Here is a 13,658-nt window from a genome sequence, read left to right on the forward strand (position 1 = left end):
GCCAGAAACCGGTCTTAGGGAGCTTGTTTCCGGTCCAGGGAAGGCATGGCTTGGTAGTTCGGGCTGGACTGTTCCCATGAGGCACAGGGTCAGACTGATTTGCATATGGCCATGTCTGAACTGGGGTGGCAGAGTGTGCTAATGAACAGTGATGGATTAAACCCAGATCTGTTGACTGGGTGTGAGTGTTTGATTGGTTCAGATGCCCCGTCCATCACCACCCCCTTTTGTACCGCTTTGTTCGCCATAAGTTGGCAGGGTATCCTCAGACGTGAGTCCATTGCTCACTTTGCCACTGGATACAAGCAAGCCTGGCTGAAGACGGCTGTAATGCCAGAAGCCGGTCCTAGGAAGCTTGTTTACGGTCCAGGGAAGGCATGGCTTGGCAGTTCGGGCTGGACTGTTCCCATGAGGCACAGGGTCAGACTGATTTGCATATGGCCATGTCGGAACTGGGGTGGCAAAGTGGGCTAATGAATGGTGATGGATTAAACCCAGATCTGTCGACTAGGTGTGAGTGTTTGATTGGTTCAGATGCCCCGTCCATCACCACCCCCTTTTGTACCGCTTTGTTCTCCATAAGTTGGCAGGGTATGCTCAGACGTGAGTCCCTTGCTCACTTCGCCACTGGATATAAGCAAGCCTGGCTGAAGACGGCTGTAAAGCCAGAAACCGGTCCTAGGAAGCTTGTTTCCAGTCCAGGGAATGCATGGCTTGGCAGTTCGGGCTGGACTGTTCCCATGAGGTTTGTACAGCTTTGTTCGCCATAAGTTGGCAGGGTATGCTCAGACGTGAGTCCCTTGCTCACTTTGCCACTGGATTCAAGCAAGCCTGGCTGAACTCAGCTGTAATGCCAGAAACCGGTCCTAGGAAGCTTGTTTTCGGTCCAGGGAAGGCATGGCTTGGCAGTTCGGGCTTGACTGTTCCCATGAGGCACAGGGTCAGACTGATTTGCATATGGCCATGTCTGAACTGGGGTGGCAGTGGGCTAAAGAACGGTAATGGATTAAACCCAGATCTGTTGACTGGGTGCGAGTGTTTGATTGGTTCAGATGCCCTGTCCATCACCACCCCCTTTTGTACCGCTTTGTTCACCATAAGTTGGCAGGGTATGCTCAGACGGAGTCCCTTGCTCACTTTGCCACTGGATTCAAGCAAGCCTGGCTGAAGACGGCTGTAATGCCAGAAACCGGTCCTAGGAAGCTTATTTCCGGTCCAGGGAAGGTATGGCTTGGCAGTTCGGGCTGGGCTGTTCCCATGAGGCACATGGTCAGACTGATTTGCATATGGCTATGTCTGAACTGGGGTGGCAGAGTGGGCTAAAGAACGGTGATGGGTTAAACCCAGATCTGTCGACTGGGTGTGAGTGTTTGTTTGGTTCAGATGCCGCGTCCATCACCACCCCCTTTTGTACCACGTTGTTCGCCATAAGTTGGCAGGGTATGCTCAGACGTGAGTCCCTTGATCACTTTGCCACTGGATTCAAGCAAGCCTGGCTGAAAACGGCTGTAATGCCAGAAACTGGTCCTAGGAAGCTTGTTTACGGTCCGGGGAAGGCATGGCTTGGCAGTTCGGGCAGGACTGTTCCCATGAGGCACAGGGTCAGACTGATTTGCATATGTCCATGTCTGAACTGGGGTGGCAGAGAGGGCTAAAGAACGGTGATGGGTTAAACCCAGATCTGTCGACTGTTTGTGAGTGTTTGTTTGGTTCAGATGCCGTGTCCATCACCACCCCCTTTTGTACCCCGTTGTTCGCCATAAGTTGGCAGGGTATGCTCAGACGTGAGTCCCTTGCTCACTTTGCCACTGGATTCAAGCAAGCCTGGCTGAAGACGGCTGTAAAGCCAGAAACGGGTCCTAGGAAGCTTGTTTCCAGTCCAGGGAAGGCATGGCTTGGCAGTTCATGCTGGACTGTTCCCATGAGGTTTGTACCGCTTTGTTCGCCATAAGTTGGCAGGGTATGCTCAGACAGGAGTCCCTTGCTCACTTTGCCACTGGATTCAAGCAAGCCTGGCTGAAGACAGCTGTAATGCCAGAAACCGGTCCTAGGAAGCTTGTTTCTGGTCCAGTGAAGGCCTGGATTGGCAGTTCGGGCTGGACTGTTCCCATGAGGCACAAGGTCTGACTGATTTGCTTATGGCCATGTTTGAACCGGGGTGGCAGAGTGGGCTAAAGAATGGTGATGGAATAAACCCAGATCTGTCGACTGGGTGTGAGTGTTTGATTGGTTCAGATGCCCTGTCCATCACCACCCCCTTTTGTACCGCTTTGTTCGCCATATGTTGGCAGGGTATGCTCAGACATGAGTCCCTTGCTCACTTTGCCACTGGATTCAAGCAAACCTGGCTGAAGACGGCTGTAATACCAGAAACCGGTCCTAGGAAGCTTGTTTCCGGTCCAGGGAAGGCATGGCTTGGCAGTTCGGGCCTGACTGTTCCTATGAGGCACATGGTCAGACTGATTTGCATATGGCCAAGTTTGAACTGGGGTGGTAGAGTGGGCTAAAGAATGGTGATGGATTAAACCAAGATCTGTCGACTGGATGTGAGTGTTTGATTGGTTCAGATGCCCGTCCATCACCACCCCCTTTTGTACCGCTTTGTTTGCCATAAGTTGGCAGGGTATGCTCAGACGTGAGTCCCTTGCTCACTTTGCCACTGGATTTAAGCAAGCTTGGCTGAAGACGGCTGTAATGCCAGAAACCGGTCCTAGGAAGCTTGTTTCCGGTCGAGGGAAGGCATGGCTTGGCAGTTCGGGCTGGACTGTTCCCATGAGGCACAGGTCAGACTGATTTGCATATGGCCATGTCTGAACTGGGGTGGCAGAGTGGGCTAAATAACGGCGCTGGATTAAACCCAGATCTTTAGACTGGGTGTGAGTGTTAGATTGGTTCAGACGCCCCGTCCATCACCACCCCCTTTTGTACCGCTTTGTTCGGCATAAGTTGGCAGGGTATGCTCAGACGTGAGTCCCTTGCTCACTTTGCCACTGGATTCAAGCAAGCCTGGCTGAAAACGGCTGTAATGCCAGAAACTGGTCCTAGGAAGCTTGTTTACGGTCCGGGGAAGGCATGGCTTGGCAGTTCGGGCAGGACTGTTCCCATGAGGCACAGGGTCAGACTGATTTGCATATGTCCATGTCTGAACTGGGGTGGCAGAGAGGGCTAAAGAACGGTGATGGGTTAAACCCAGATCTGTCGACTGTGTGTGAGTGTTTGTTTGGTTCAGATGCCGTGTCCATCACCACCCCCTTTTGTACCCGGTTGTTCGCCATAAGTTGGCAGGGTATGCTCAGACGTGAGTCTCTTGCTCACTTTGCCACTGGATTCAAGCAAGCCTGGCTGAAGACGGCTGTAAAGCCAGAAACCGGTCCTAGGAAGCTTGTTTCCAGTCCAGGGAAGGCATGGCTTGGCAGTTCGTGCTGGACTGTTCCCATGAGGTTTGTACCGCTTTGTTCGCCATAAGTTGGCAGGGTATGCTCAGACAGGAGTCCCTGGCTCACTTTGCCACTGGATTCAAGCAAGCCTGGCTGAAGACAGCTGTAATGCCAGAAACCGGTCCAAGGAAGCTTGTTTCCGGTCCAGGGAAGGCCTGGATTGGCAGTTCGGGCTGGACTGTTCCCATGAGGCACAGGGTCTGACTGATTTGCTTATGGCCATGTCTGAACCGGGGTGGCAGAGTTGGCTAAAGAATGGTGATGGAATAAACCCAGATCTGTCGACGGGGTGTGAGTGTTTGATTTGTTCAGATGCCCTGTCCATCACCACCCCCTTTTGTACCGCTTTGTTCGCCATAAGTTGGCAGGGTATGCTCAGACATGAGTCCCTTGCTCACTTTGCCACTGGATTCAAGCAAACCTGTCTGAAGACGGCTGTAATACCAGAAACCAGTCCTAGGAAGCTTGTTTCCGGTCCAGGGAAGGCATGGCTTGGCAGTTCGGGCCTGACTGTTCCTATGAGGCACAGGGTCAGACTGATTTGCATATGGCCAAGTTTGAACTGGGGTGGTAGAGTGGGCTAAAGAATGGTGATGGATTAAACCCAGATCTGTCGACTGGGTGTGAGTGTTTGATTGGTTCAGATGCCCGTCCATCACCACCCCCTTTTGTATCGCTTTGTTTGCCATAAGTTGGCAGGGCATGCTCAGACGTGAGTCCCTTGCTCACTTTGCCACTGGATTTAAGCAAGCCTGGCTGAAGACGGCTGTAATGCCAGAAACCGGTCCTAGGAAGCTTGTTTCCGGTCGAGGGAAGGCATGGCTTGGCAGTTCGGGCTGGACTGTTCCCATGAGGCCCAGGTCAGACTGATTTGCATATGGCCATGTCGGAACTGTGGTGGCAGAGTGGGCTAAATAATGGTGCTGGATTAAACCCAGATCTTTAGACTGGGTGTGTTAGATTGGTTCAGATGTCCCGTCCATCACCACCCCCTTTTGTACCGATTTTCTCGGCATAAGTTGGCAGGGTATGCTCAGACGTGAGTCCCTTGCTCACTTTGCCACTGGATTCAAGCAAGCCTGGCTGAACTCGGCTGTAATGCCAGAAACCGGTCCTAGGAAGCTTGTTTCCGGTCCAGGGAAGGCATGGCTTGGCAGTTCGGGCCTGACTGTTCCTATGAGGCACAGGGTCAGACTGATTTGCATATGGCCAAGTTTGAACTGGGGTGGCAGAGTGGGCTAAAGAATGGTGATGGATTAAACCCAGATCTGTTGACTGGGTGTGAGTGTTTGATTGGTTCAGATGCCCGTCCATCACCACCCCCTTTTGTACCGCTTTGTTTGCCATAAGTTGGCAGGGTATGCTCAGACGTGAGTCCCTTGCTCACTTTGCCACTGGATTTAAGCAAGCCTGGCTGAAGACGGCTGTAATGCCAGAAACCGGTCCTAGGAAGCTTGTTTCCGGTCGAGGGAAGGCATGGCTTGGCAGTTCGGGCTGGACTGTTCCCATGAGGCACAGGTCAGACTGATTTGCATATGGCCATGTCTGAACTGGGGTGGCAGAGTGGGCTAAATAACGGTGCTGGATTAAACCCAGATCTTTAGACTGGGTGTGAGCGTTAGATTGGTTCAGATGCCCCATCCATCACCACCCCCTTTTGTACCGCTTTGTTTGGCATAAGTTGGCAGGGTATGCTCAGACGTGAGTCCCTTGCTCACTTTGCCACTGGATTCAAGCAAGCCTGGCTGAACTCGGCTGTAATGCCAGAAACCGGTCCTAGGAATCTTGTTTCCGGTCCAGGGAAGGCATGGCTTGGCAGTTCGGGCTGGACTGTTCCCATGAGGCATAGGGTCAGACTGATTTGCATATGGCCATGTCTGAACTGGGGTGGCAGAGTGGGCTAAAGAATGGTGATGGATTAAACCCAGCTCTGTCGACTGGGTGTGAGTGTTTGATTGGTTCAGATGCCCCGTCCATCACCACCCCCTTTTGTACCGCTTTGCTCGGCATAAGTTGGCAGGGTATTCTCAGACGTGAGTCCCTTGCTCACTTTGCCACTGGATTCAAGCAAGCCTGGCTGAACACGGCTGTAATGCCAGAAACCAGTCCTAGGAAGCTTGTTTCCGGTCCAGGGAAGGCATGGCTTGGCAGTTCGGGCTGGACTGTTCCCATGAGGCACAGGGTCAGACTGATTTGCATATGGCCATGTCTGAACTGGGGTGGCAGAGTGGGCTAAACAACGGTGAAGGGTTAAACCCAGATCTGTCGACTGGGTGTGAGTGTTTGTTGGGTTCAGATGCCACGTCCATCACCACCCCCTTTTGTACCGCGTTGTTCGCCATAAGTTGGCAGGGTATGCTCAGACGTGAGTCCCTTGATCACTTTGCCACTGGATTCAAGCAAGCCTGGCTGAAGACGGCTATAATGCCAGAAACCGGTCCTAGGAAGCTTATTTCCAGTCCAGGGAAGGCATGGCTTGGCAGTTCGGGCTGGACTGTTCCCATGAGGCACAGGGTCAGACTAATTTGCATATGGCCATGTCTGAACTGGGGTGGCAGAGTGGGCTAAAGAACGGTGATGGATTAAACCCAGATCTGTCGACTGGGTGTGAGTGTTTGATTGGTTCAGATGCCCCGCCCACCCCCTCCCCTTTTTGTACCGCTGTTTTCGCCATAAGTTGGCAGGGTATGCTTAGACGTGAGTCCCTTGCTCACTTTGCCACTGGATTCAAGCAAGCCTAGCTGAAGACGGCTGTAATACCTGAAACCGGTCCTAGGAAGCTTGTTTCCGGTCCAGGGAAGGCATGGCTTGGCAGTTCGGGCTGGACTTTTCCTATGAGGCACAGGGTCAGACTAATTTGCATATGGCCATGTCTGAACTGGGGTGGCAGAGTGGGCTAAAGAACGGTGATGGATTAAATCCAGATCTGTCGACTGGGTGTAATTGTTTGATTGGTTCAGATGCCCTGTCCATCACCAACCCCTTTTGTACCGCTTTGTTACAGCACAGGGTCCCTTGGAGTGAATTTCGTGCAGTGCCTGTCCGCTCTGTACTGCTGGGCTCCGCGCAGTTTCATCTCCCAGGGAGTGAGGGCCGATCGGTGCCTGCCTGCTCTCTACTGCTGGCCTCTGCACAGTTCCAGCTCCCGGGTAGTGAGTGCTGCACAGTGCCTGTCCGCTATATACTGCTGGGCTCTGTTCAGTTTGAGCACCCAGGTAGTGAGTCCCAGGCAATCCCTGTCCACTGTACTGCAGAGCTCCGCACAGTTTCAGGTCCCAGGGAGTGAGTGCCAAGCAGTGTCCGCCCAGGGCCGGCTATAGGGCGGTGCAATCGGTGCCACCGCACCGGGTGCTGACTTGGGGTGGGGGTGTCATTTTTACAAGTAATATAATTTTTAAAGCACCAACCAGCTGCCGTGTTCCTGGCCTCCAGCAATTTTTGGAGGCATCAATTAAAACGTCAAAATAAATCCGGTACTTTATCATGTTCCTGGAAAGAGACCTGAGGTTTGTCTTTTGGAAGTTTTGACTCATCCAACAGTAGCGCAGTGGGTTAAAATGCCTGTTGCTAAGAATGTGTACCATGCAGATAAAGTGCATGCAATGTGAATAGGTCAGTGGGTTTCTGCTTCTGTAAGAGATCTCCTTTTGTTAGTTGTCATTTGTAAGTCAAAATCGTAATATAGAACATTGAGCTATTAACTGTCATCAAAGAGCTGTGTGTAAACTGCAAGGTACATGTTAGAGCTATATATTTTTTACCCAGTCTTTCCTTATCCTAATTTTGCCAAAAGGGTTCATTTCGGTGGAAAAAATTCTTGTTATGAAACAGAACCCCTAACAATGGTGTTACCTTGCACCGGTATGAGTGGTGCCATAATACTAAATGAATCTGAGAGACAGTGGTTCTGGAGACTTGAGGCGCACTGTTAAAGGGAGGTAGTCAGGGAATACGTGGCAGAGGTGGTCATTGAGGGGGGGGCGCCAACAGACATTGTCGCACAGGGCGCCACTAGCGCTAAAGACGGCCCTGTGTCTCCCGCCAGGGTCCTTAGCACCTTGCCCTGGGTGTGCTCCCAGGGGCAACAAACGCCCCCGCAGCTCCCGCGGTGTGGGGTGGCCCCACTCTCTACAGTTATCAAAGGGAGCCCGGCCCCTCAGCTCTTCTGGGAGCTGTGAAAGAGGCTTGCGCTAAAGCAAGCCTCTCTCCCTCTGCGTCTGAAGCAGGTGCAGCCTGCTCTGAGCCCCTTGCCCCCTCCCGCTGACTGAAGAGAAATAAAGTATCAACATTGTTTCTCTTCAGTCAGAGCTGGAGGCAGGCCCGGGACAAGGGTGGGGGTGGGGGACCCAGAGATGACAGTCTCCACTGCTCCTCTGAGGCAGCACAGAGCCCGGGCCCCACTCTCTCCTCTCCATAAGCAAAGCATGTAGTGTTGCGCTCTAGCCTCCAATGCGCCAGCGTGATGACGCTGTGCACTGGAGCCAGATCAGAACACTCGCGCATGCGCAGCTGAGCAATTAGAATGCGCGCCAAGAGACATTGCGGGCATAAGCGACCGGAGCTGGCCCTAGTTAGACGCTCAGCGCTCTTTTGTGATAGCGGTTCAATTGCCGAATAAAGAAACCAGTTCTTGCACCTGACATCTCTCTGTCTTCATTGTGGGGCGAACTCACAACATTACAGTGGCGACGAGGAGTGGGATCGCCCCCACCAACTCCACCCCAGTAAACCAACGATCGGAACGGCGACACGGCTACACCAGCGACGTGTGAAGGTCAGAAATCGTTGCGGGGAACACCCAATAAGAGAGCACACTGGGGTGCAAGCATGCTATTCACAGGAGAGCGTGGCAGCAGCGCAAGGCCTCGCACACCTAGGAACCACGTGGTCCAGGGCCAAATGCCCAAGTTCCCAAGGCGATCGGAGAGCGGTAGGTGCACACAGCTGAGACCCTGGCAGAAAACAAAGATAGTGACACGGGGGACGACAAGGAAAGCCGCCCCAGCAACTCACGAGGTGGGAACACCGGTGCACCCGGCAGCCCTAAATGCCAGGGGGACAACCCAGACCGAGAGGAAAGCCTCAGCATGCCAGGCAGCCCCGGAAGCCGAGGCGAAGGACCAGGAATTGTGCCCAGGATGAGCAACCAAATGACGTCCCTCACCGCACCGTTCCCTTTCTACCCAGACCAGGAGAACCCCTGATGAAGTGGGAGGACTGGAGGGAATACTTCAAAAACTATGTGGAGGCTTTGGAAGATGAAAACGGGGAGCCATTTCCTAGTGCTAGGAAGAAAAGAGTACTGCTGCACAACCTGGGTCCGGAAGGCGTAAGAGTATTTGCAAACATTGTACCAGCGACGAGACAAGCTGCGGACGACGACGTCTTCAAACATGCTCTGGAGGACTTAGACAATCACTATCGCCCGGCGGTGTGTGTATCTATTGACAGGTACAACTTCCAACAAAGGAAGCAGGAAGAAGGTGAATCCATAGATGATTATGTAGCAGCACTGAGACGGCTAGCCATCACGTGTAAATATGGACAGCTCCAGAATGAATACATCAAGGACCAGATAGTCATGCACACCACTAATAAGTCTGTCCAGGACAAGTTGTGGTCTCAAGGTGAAGCGTCCCTAAAAGACGTGATCGCAATGGTCAAAAAGGCCGAACTTTCAAAACGCTGCGCAGAAGCGGCGAAAAAGGAGAACCACCAGAGACAGATGGTCAACAAAATAGACGAAGCTCAATCCTCAACCAGGCAAAGGAGACCCACAGGAGAGGGGAGACACGAATCCAGGTGGGCAGGGAAACTAGGACCAGCTGGAAAACAGTCCACGGACAACAGGTTCTCATGCTACCGGTGCGGGAGCACAGCACACACTGCGCAGGATGAGCGGTGCCCAGCATTTCGTGCCAGATGCTCGTTCTGCGGGTTGGTTGGCCATTATGAGAAGGTGTGCCGCAAGAAGGGGAAGAAATCCATAGTGAAATGCATTGAGCAGCATCAGTCTGAAGACCAAACGGAAGACGACCTGGAAGACGATGACATGGTCTTATGTGTCGAGAAACATGTGCTAGATGTAACAGGTAAACGTTCAGACAAACCGCGAACAGACATGCTGATCGGAGGGGTGAAAATTCACATAGTGATAGACTCGGGGTCACCGTACTCCATTGTGCAAAGATCAGTATGGGAGGAAGACTTCGTGCCCACCCTCGGCCCGCAGTTAAACCCACCTGACATACGACCGATATCTTACACCAGCAACGCAATCCCTATGGTGGGGTTCCGCACCCTGAAATTTGAGTTCAGAGGAAGGTCGGCGCTATGCAAACTATATGTAGCGGAACGAGGGCCCTCGGTACTGGTATGGAGAGACCAGGGCGACCTTGGGATAAAATTAGACCCAGGAGGCAAAGAACAAATACTTCTGACGGAAGACAGTCGTTGGCCAGAACTGGAGAAACTGAAGCAAACCTTCCCCAAAGTGTTTGGAGGCACGGTCGGAAAACTAGACAAATTCGTGCACAAAATTCTTCTCAAGGAGGATGCTAGCCCTGTGTCCCACAAAGTCAGGAACATTCCCATTGCCGTAAAGGATGCTGTCCAACAGGAACTACGAAGACTGGAGGAGCAAGGGATAATCAAACCAATCGACAGCTCGGAATGGTTGGCCCCCTTAGTCGTTGCCAGGAAACCCAATGGCAAGGTACCCCTATGCGTGGACCTGCGCGAACTCAAAAAATGCCTGATAGTTGAAATGTTTCCATTACTAAGAATTGAGGAAATGTTGGCAAAAACAAGAGGAGTGACATGGTTTTCCACTATCGACCTCACCTCCGCGTATCATCAAATTGACTTGCACCCTGCGAGCAGAAGGCTCACCTCCTTCATCACGCTCTTCGGGTGTTATCAATTTCGCCGAATGCCATTCGGATTGGCATCTGCAGCTGCAGTCTTCCAAAAGCTAATGCACCGCCTGTTCAAAGACATACAAGGCGTTCAGTACTTTCAGGACGACATCCTGATAATGGGCACAAGCCGAAAAGATCATGATGAAAACTGACCAAAGTATTCACGGTGCTCCAAGAGAGGAGCCTCACCGCCGAGTGGAGCAAGTGTAAGCTGGGCATGTCAGCAGTCACCTATCTGGGACATGAGATACGGAGTCAAGGAATCACACCCAAGAGGCAAAATGTGAAAGCCGTTTGTGACGCCAGAGCTCCAACCAACAAAGAAGAGGTGAGGTCATTTTTGGGAATGGCAGAGTATTATAGCAAATTCGTCAGACATTTTGCCACCAAGACTCATAAGCTCCGACAACTGATCAGAGACAAGTCGACGTTCCAATGGGACGAGGAAGCCCAGAGTGAATTTGACGAACTGAAAAGCAACATAAGCCAGGCAGTGCCCCTGTATGGATACGATCCGTTGGGTCACACGATCCTGACAACTGATGCCAGTGAAAGAGGTTTGGGAGCAGTGCTAGCGCAGGACAGAGATGATAACACGGTGGAAACACTTAGCTTTGCCTCCCGAGCACTGTCCCCCACCGAACAGAAATATAGTGTCATTGAGAAGGAGATGCTGGCGGTCACGTGGGCCATGGGTAAATTCAGACAGTTCCTATGGGGCACCCGCTTCAAACTGCAAACGGACCACAAACTACTGGTCAAGGTGCTGACCTCCAGCGGGCATGATACAGAGACGCCTCGCATAGCTAAAATGACACTCAAGCTGCTAGACTACACCTGTGATGTTGAGTACTTACCAGGGACGCGCAATAAAGTAGCAGACTATTTGAGCCGGGCCTCAGCCATAGAAGAAGCACCGGTAGTCCCGCCGGGCACAGACGAAATGGTAGCTGAAATGGCTGACTCGGAGAAGAATATCTGCAGGCAAGAATGGGCCCAAGCCTATGAAGGAGACAGCGAAATGAAGGAAGTCAAACATTTTTTGATTACCGGATGGCCAGAAAAAAAACATCTTAAAGAGACCCTGAGTAAATACTATGAAGTGCGCGAGGAGTTATCAGTGAGTGATTCAGGGATCTTCATGTACCGAGGAGATAAGGTGGTCCCACCAGCGACATTGATCCCACTGCTGTTGAAACAACACCATGAAGGGCACTTCGACATCTTAAAGACGAAGATGCGTGTGAAACAAATGTACTGGTGGCCTGGTATGGACAACCAGATAGAGCGACAAGTGAGAGAATGTGTCCAGTGCCAGGGAGCGGACAAGGTCTTGAGACCGTTAAGGCCCACCCTGGGCACGTTTGAGCAGCCCCACAACCCGTGGGAAGACATAGCGGTGGACATATTGGGTCCAGTGCTCGACTCCAGAGGAACGGCCAAATACCTGTGCGTCGTTGTGGACAAATACTCAAAATGGCCAGAGGTAGACGTGCAGGAAGTCATGGACTCCGACACGGTGTTGAAATTTCTCACCTCAATATTTCTCCATGAAGGAATACCCAGGACGATCTTAAGTGATAACGGGCCCCAATTTACTTCGGAGAAATGGACTAAGTACATGGAGAGAAACGAGATCAAATCCAAGCACACAGCAGTATACCATCCCGCATGCAACGGACAAGTGGAACAGTTCAACCGTGTCCTGATGGGGTTCATACAAGCCGCAATAATGCAAGGAAAAGATTGGGAAACAGAGATTCAGAGCATGCTAAGGGCCTACAGGATCACACCGACTGGGCTAGGCTATAGCCCCTTCCAGATTTTGAGGGGCAGACTCCCCTTTACTAGGGACAACGTGGTCTGGAGAGAGAAAACATTAACGAGCAAGTGGTCGCCTGCTGTGGTACAGCACAACCTGGAAAGAGCTCAAAGGTTGTACACTGATCATTACAACAGGAGGCACAACACAAAGAACACTGATCTGGAAAAAGGGGAATGGGTTAGAGTCAAACTTGCAACAATCAAAAGAAAAGGCGAAAGCAAGTACAGCAAACCCCTGCAGGTGGAGGAAATGCATGGAAGAGCGGCATTACTCAGTGATGGCAGAGTGTGGTCCCAAGACCGCATGGCGAAAATCAACCGGATCATGCAGTGGCCCTCCAGCAAGGACGAAGCTACTGAGGATCAGAGACAAGCCAGCGAGGTAGAAGAGATGACTGTAGGAAGAGAGAGTCAGGAGGAAGGACAAGTCCAAATAGACAATGAAGGGTGCGAGGAAGTCAGTGCAGGAGGAAGGGCGGCCGGAAACAAAACCGCTGCGACTGAGAAGGAAGCTGAAACACCGAGGAGAGCAAAGAGCCCTGCACACGAAAGAACCAAAGAAGAGTTCACCCCGGTAAGACGTACCCGCGCAGGGAGGGCTGTGATCCGGCCCTCTCGATTCAAAGACTATGAAGTTAATGACTGTTGAACTTGGGACTTGAAATGTTTCTTTAAATTGTTGGAAAAAGAGGAGATATGTAGTGTTGCGCTCTAGCCTCCGACGTGCCAGCGTGATGACGCGGCACACTCACGCATGCGCAGCAGAGCAATTAGAATGCGCGCGAAGAGACATTGCGGGCATAAGCGACCGGAGCTGGTCCTAGTTAGACGCTCAGCGCTCTTTTGTGATAGCGGTTCAATTGCCGAATAAAGAAACCAGTTCTTGCACCTGACATCTCTCTGTCTTCATTGTGGGGCGAACTCACAACATTACAAAGCCCACCCCACAAGAGAAGAGAAGAGACAGGGACAAGGGTGGAGCTGGGGGCCCAGAGACAGCAGTCTCCACTGCTCCTCTGAGGTAGCACAGAGCACGGCCCCACTCTCTCCTCTCCATAAGCAAAGCCCATCCCACAAGAGAAGAGAAGAGAAGAGAAGAGAAGAGACAGGGACAAGGATGGGGTGAGGCCCCAGCCCCAGAGAGCAAGAGCAGGAGACAGCACAGAGCACAGCTCGGGGCCCTGACAAGGGTGGGAGTGGGGCCATCCAGAGAGAGCATTCTCCAGGGCAAAGCTCACATGAGAAGGGATGAGGCAGCAAAATGGTGCCCTCAAGTAAGCACTCTTGTTAGAACACACCATGGGCATCCGCAGGGAGGGGGTAAGGGCGGGATGAGAAGGGTGTAAGGCAGAGGGGAGAGGGGTGCAAGGCAGAGGGGAGAAGGGCGCAAGGCAGAGGAAAAAAGGGTGCAAGGTAGAGAAGGGTGCTAGACGGAGGGGGAGAAGGGTGCAAGGCAGAGGGGAGAAGGGTGCAAGGC

This window comes from Lissotriton vulgaris, chromosome 7 (assembly GCF_964263255.1).
Source record: "Lissotriton vulgaris chromosome 7, aLisVul1.2, whole genome shotgun sequence".
Lineage (NCBI taxonomy): Eukaryota > Metazoa > Chordata > Amphibia > Caudata > Salamandridae > Lissotriton > Lissotriton vulgaris.